Below are 6,091 nucleotides of genomic sequence, written 5' to 3' on the forward strand. Positions count from 1 at the left end.
TGGTCTCGTAGTAATCAGAATTATTTATAGCATCTCTTTTCTGTCTCTTCACTCTCATTATCCAAGAATCCATCAACCAATTCTAGACCGACTTGTCTCAAAAGAACATCTCTCACCCATGCTTCCAGAGATGTAGGAAGGTGATATCAGAATTGGTTGGCTATTTTGAGGATTTTTTCCCCTAAAGAATGTGTTTCACTTTTCTCTCCTTTACTTTATATTTTTGTCAGAGAGGGTACAGGAAAATATAAATGTTTTCACATCTTCCTGTGGACCTTATTTGTTGACCAATGTCATTTTTTTAATGACTTCAGATGTGGGCTTCAATGAAGCAGTAGAGAGCAGATTTCCTTTTGGTCTTCTGTCGACAATATGACAATGAAGACTGCATTAATATCATGTTTAACCTGCAGAAATATGGTGCTACAGACACTTCAACTTTTAGCAGTGCAGGATAGAGGCCAAATCTGCTCTGAAATATTAGTGGATCTCGCATTGATAAAGACCATGTCGGTGACTACCTTCCTGAATCAGGGTTCGAGAGCAGTGGTTAAAGACATACCATGAGATTAAACTTAAGATGCGAACTATCTAGGGATGTTAGTATGAGCATCAGCTGACTTGTGCTTTGATACCCTGTTCACATGGATCCACTCATTGCCAGCAGTATACCCTTCCAGGCATTTCAACAGTATGGTGAACCGGGTGATTGTTGCTGGCAACAATCCTGCTTCTTCCAGATGAGAGGGCAAATAAGGAGTATTTGTTTTCTTTTTCTTTTTGTCATCATTTGTGGACATATGTAATATTTAGGAGTATGTAGAAGCAATGGTTTGTAGTAGCAATGGAGTCATATGAGAAACAGGTAAGATGTTTTGATTTTTTTTAAAGTGTTGAATCATCTCTCTTGTGGATCGAGAACACCACTCGAATTAAGCAAGAATTAAGCAAGTTGAATCATATATTGCAAAAGACTGTCACCCATGCTTAAATCATTATCATGGCAGTCAGGATCATATTCTACTTTAAGCTCCCTAAATCGTCTCGACTCCAGACTGTATTAATACTTGGATTGCATTTCTTTAAAAAGGCAAAAATCATGTGAGTTCCAGCCTTTCCTTCTATGTAGATTAAATGGCTGCAAGGGTGATTATATTCTGAAAGATCTCCCTTCTCCCTATAGTATAACACAATTTGCACACTCAGACACTTTTTGGGGTATGTGTTTCTGTTTATTCTCTACATTGTACATGTAGAGTGTTGGATGACAGACTGTATTTTTCTTTTCTGATATAAAGCTATAAAGGAACAGATCCATCACAGGCTATCAGGCAGAAGCTCGGTAGCCTAATGGATATGACGGCTTTCTAACACTCGGGAGGTCAGTGGTTCGAGGCCAACCCAAGTATGTATGCCCGTGATTTTAATCATGGCTACTGCTAAAACACTGAATAATCTGTCTGTACTTATGTCAGTGAAAGGCAATTTGTCAATCTGTTGCAATTATAAAACCTGGGTCATGAACTCTGTATAATACTATACTAGCTGGTTACAGTTCATTGCATGTAAATTTATAGAATTATCTATGAGGTGTATGCAAGAACCATGTGAGAAAAGCATAAACCTGAAAATATCTGATGTTTTTGTGAATATTTGTTCTGTCACAAGAAAGTATTACTTTGGTTATGTGATCACATCTTATGTCAGCTCTTGTGGAAGGGAAAACTTGTGCAGTACTGAAGTACAATTGTTTCTGTTCTGTAGTTATGCTTGTTACGTACATCATGATCTGTTATTGAAACTTTGCATTTCAAACGGCCTCCAATGAAACAGCTTGATACACCAAAGCAACAAATGATTTATTTTTCTTTACTTATTTTCATACCTGTATTATTTGTCTGATTTGTTTTTGTGGGTATTTGCCCATATATTCTAAGAAGCAAATTCTGTATATGTTCAAGGTAAGATTAAGTTTTTAGTTAAATTAGATGAATTCTTAAAGAGATTTGGTAATTATGAAAAGCTTAGCAAAATAAGTCCAGCAATTAGTGTAGAATATTAGAGGCAGTCAGAGTGATAAACTAAACTTTAAAGTTACCTGTTCATAAGCATCTGACAATTTGCTTTTTATTTTGTTTTGTTTTTTCCATCCCAATTCTTTGTTAAGCACAGAATAGTCATTAGCTTGTATTTCAATCAGAAAATTTGTATTATAGGATGATAAATGTGTTTGGCAGTTCCACTGTCAAAGCAAAAACTACTGCAAAGTGTATGTGTTCACAAGAGTTCTGGTACTGCACAATTTCATTTATGTATTTTATGTGATACACTGTTATGTAATCAGGTAACTTTGTTATAGAGAGTGCTCTACAACAGTATGTTTTGCTATGAGATCAAGTCTGGTACACCTAGTTGATGTCAAATTTTCATCAGTTATTGTGCTAAAAAAAAGAAAAAAAAACTATTTATAGTAGTAGCTGTATTCATGTAAATATATTCTATCTAACTGTATGATGATGCTGTGTGTTCCTATGTTGTATAAACAGAAGTTGCCCTTTCTTTCCACAATATGGGGGGGGGGGGTTACTTCTGATAGAGACGGGATCTTTGAAGTATAAACTTACTGCTGACTGAACTTGTGACCTTCATACAGGTAGTCTTTTCACATTGGCGTTATGTTATTCTGTACTGTACTGAGATGGCCGTCATGACAAATGCGCATTGAGTTGACAGCGAACAGGATTGCATTCCGATGTGACGGTCTGACTTGCATTAGTCCTCTTTCCAGCAGTCAATCATTTGGAGAAGTAGGATGCTCAAAAGGCCTGCTAAATTTGTTCAGAATCAGTACTTGACATACTCATGAGGAGAACTCACTAGCAGAAGTTGAAGACTTCTGTTCGATTCAGTCCAGGGGGGCATTTCATGAAGCGTTTTGTCAGACAATTTGCTCTCAGAGCCAATCAGATGCAAGGATTTCAGTAGCTTATAACAAAATGCTGCTTGCAGTGCCCCCCTGTAGTCAATATTCCCTCCAGCAGGCGATTCTCAACTAAAAACACATGAGCAGAGTAATGGGCTTGACCAAAAATTGAAAAAAAAGGAGCTACAAACCAGGTCTTGTAGCAATGACTTGCCTAACAGACGACTTCCTTTTCTTACCGTGTCTGTTTAAATATTTTGTTTTCACTTTGATCATCAGTTTTGAATTTACAACCTTGACATAGGTGTAACATTGGCCTGTAATTGTTTCCTTGTGGTACTATACATATTAATGCCATTTCAGTACTAAGTGCTTTGATCATAAAACTATCATATGTACTGACTATACCTCTACCTAATAACAAACTCACATGACCCTGTTTTACAGCAGTGCATTATAAAGTGCATATGAATGAAATATATCCTTAGATTCCAATCTAATGTGGCTTTTTTTATACAACAGCAGCATTTAAAATTAGCAGCAATCAACCAATATCAGCAAGCCTGTATGCTGACTGTTTGAAAATGTGCAATACATAGTATATTATATATAATACATATGTTAAATTTGCTGAAGTAACCTGAACTTCAGGTAGTTGTTAATCACCAATTCAAATTGTGGCTTTGCACACAGAGCATTAATAAAATAGAAACATACAGATTGTCTGTTTGCATTCCATCTCTCTTATTGCAGTGCTTTGCTAAAGGATGCTATTGGTTTCATGTTGTTGCATAATTTCAGCCCTTTGTCTTGGCAGATGCAAAGTACATGTATTTTTTTTTTTAAGTGTTTTTACTCGTACACACTGATTTCTGCAAAAGAAAGATTGCACTTATAGATATTTACAGACAGATTTAAGAGTATTTTAATGTATTCAAATCTTTTGCACAACTTGAGAACAAAATATACTCCTCAGCAACCAAAATGCTTGTCCAACTGTGGCCTGCCTTGCAGCAAGTAACAAATGCAAATTGGTGTAGACTCATTTGGAAGGTAGGCTTCATGGATAGTTGCAGTGTAAGATGGGTACATTGAGAGGGAAAGCTCCCCAAATATACATTTGGATTCGATGAATGCAACAATATTTGTAGAAAACATCAATGAAGATTAAGGAATATCGGACAATCCATTCAAAAGTCATGAATATGTAACGCCTTCGTGCCACCATCGCTGGATGAGAAAACTACAACAGTTTGTGAGGCCACTGCTAAACAACGATTCATGTTAAGTGTATAAAGAAATTGTAAAGAGAATTCCACAAAATTTCATTTGTATGAAAAGTACACATTCTTTTGGCCTGTTATTGACATATGTTTAGGATGATTATTCCCCCTAATTCTGGAAAAGGTATAGCTCTTACATTATGCTAGAAAATAGAAACTTGTGAAACTTTTGCATTTTCCTTATAGCTAGGCCCTACAGTATCATCATTCTGTCATGATGTCAGAAACTCTTGTTATCTTCTCATCCAGTGATGGCTGCTGATTTTTTTTTTTTTTTTACTTTGGAGATTGTCAGATTTTCCCCAAACTTTCACTGATATGTTCTACTAATATTGCTATATATTCATTCAATCCACATGCATATTTGGGGGAAACTTCACAATAGAATATCATCAGATAAGAGGCCTTGAAGTTGAATTTAGCCAAATTCCAAAATGGTTGATTTACTCGTGTTTCCAAATTCATCTAACAAATCCAAGGGAAGGAACTTTGACAGAGAGTCAGCTAGAAAGAGAGAGAGAGACAGACAGACAGACAGACACAGACAGACAGAGACAGTAAGAGGGAGAGAAGAAGAGACAGATGGACAGACAGTGATAGAGGGAGAGAGAGAGAGGACAGGATGTGGTCAGAGAAATCTCCAAGTTATATGTTGCTTGAACACAAAATACCGGTACCAGGTATGTAACGTTAGGCCTGCCTACATAATGACAAGAGAGGGTTTTTTTTTTTCCAACTGACAATTATATGTTGTCATGATGCAGACACTAAACTGGCAAACAACCATTCACTTGTAAAGATCATTCATGACAAATCAAATTGTCACATCTGTTTTTGCTTTGTTTTGTTTTTGTTTTTGTTTTTGCTTTTGTTTTTGTTTTGTTTTGTTTTGTTTTTTGTTTTTTTGTTTTGTTTTGTTTTGTTTGGTTTGGTTTGGTTTGTTTTGTTGTTGTTGTTGTTGTTGTTGTTGTTGTTGTTGTTGTTGTTGTTTTGTTTTTGTTTTGTTTTTTTTTGTTTTTTTTGGGGGGGGGGGTCAGTTTATGCTACACACACAGTAGGTTCTATCACTTTTTCGAGACCCATGGGGTAGACAACTTGTATTGTAAGAATTAGGCTTGGTTGCATATGGGTAGCCAAGGAGGAAAATGAAACATTTACCAAGCATAGAAAAACTCATGATTGTTGTGTGAGCCATTACATATAGCGTGTGAATATACCTTCTGTTCTGTGTGTTTATTTGCCTAGGGGATGGATATTTCGTGTAATATTTATTACATGTATTATGGTATACATAAAGATTACATACAAACACTTAGAGTACGGTAACTTCCAGCCATTGTTTTTCATGCGAGAATGCTATATTGCTAGATTATTTTCAAAGCACAAGCAGGTCTCCACGTTTGAAGTAATAATACATGATGCACTGTACCAAGAATTGCTATCATGTCAGTTTATCATGTATAAGACTGTAAACATCACGCTATGTACCGGTACTAAAAAGCAAAAACAAAAACAAAAAAAAAACAACAGCAACAACAACAACAACAACTACAACAACAAATAAACCAAAGAAGAATGGTACAAAAGATAATTGAGTATATTCATATAGAGCTTTTCATGTTATTTCCAGTCATGTATTAAGGCATCATTATGTGACCCTCATCAAATTTTATACTCATGCTCTTGAGAAAGAAAAGAAACCGTACTGGTTGTGAATGACACATATTACAATTGATTGTAATTAATCTTACAGATTAGGTTAATTAGGGTCCTATAGCTGAACATCTAATCATAATTTATTATTCACAATTAATAGGCCTAGATTTTTCATTGATCTTTTTCGACATCTAAACACTCTAAACTTTGGGATTTTCACAAAGTCATA

Source organism: Diadema antillarum, unplaced genomic scaffold (assembly GCF_040938485.1).
Source record: "Diadema antillarum isolate AM-2024a unplaced genomic scaffold, OU_Dant_1.0 seq00000082_RagTag, whole genome shotgun sequence".
NCBI lineage: Eukaryota > Metazoa > Echinodermata > Echinoidea > Diadematoida > Diadematidae > Diadema > Diadema antillarum.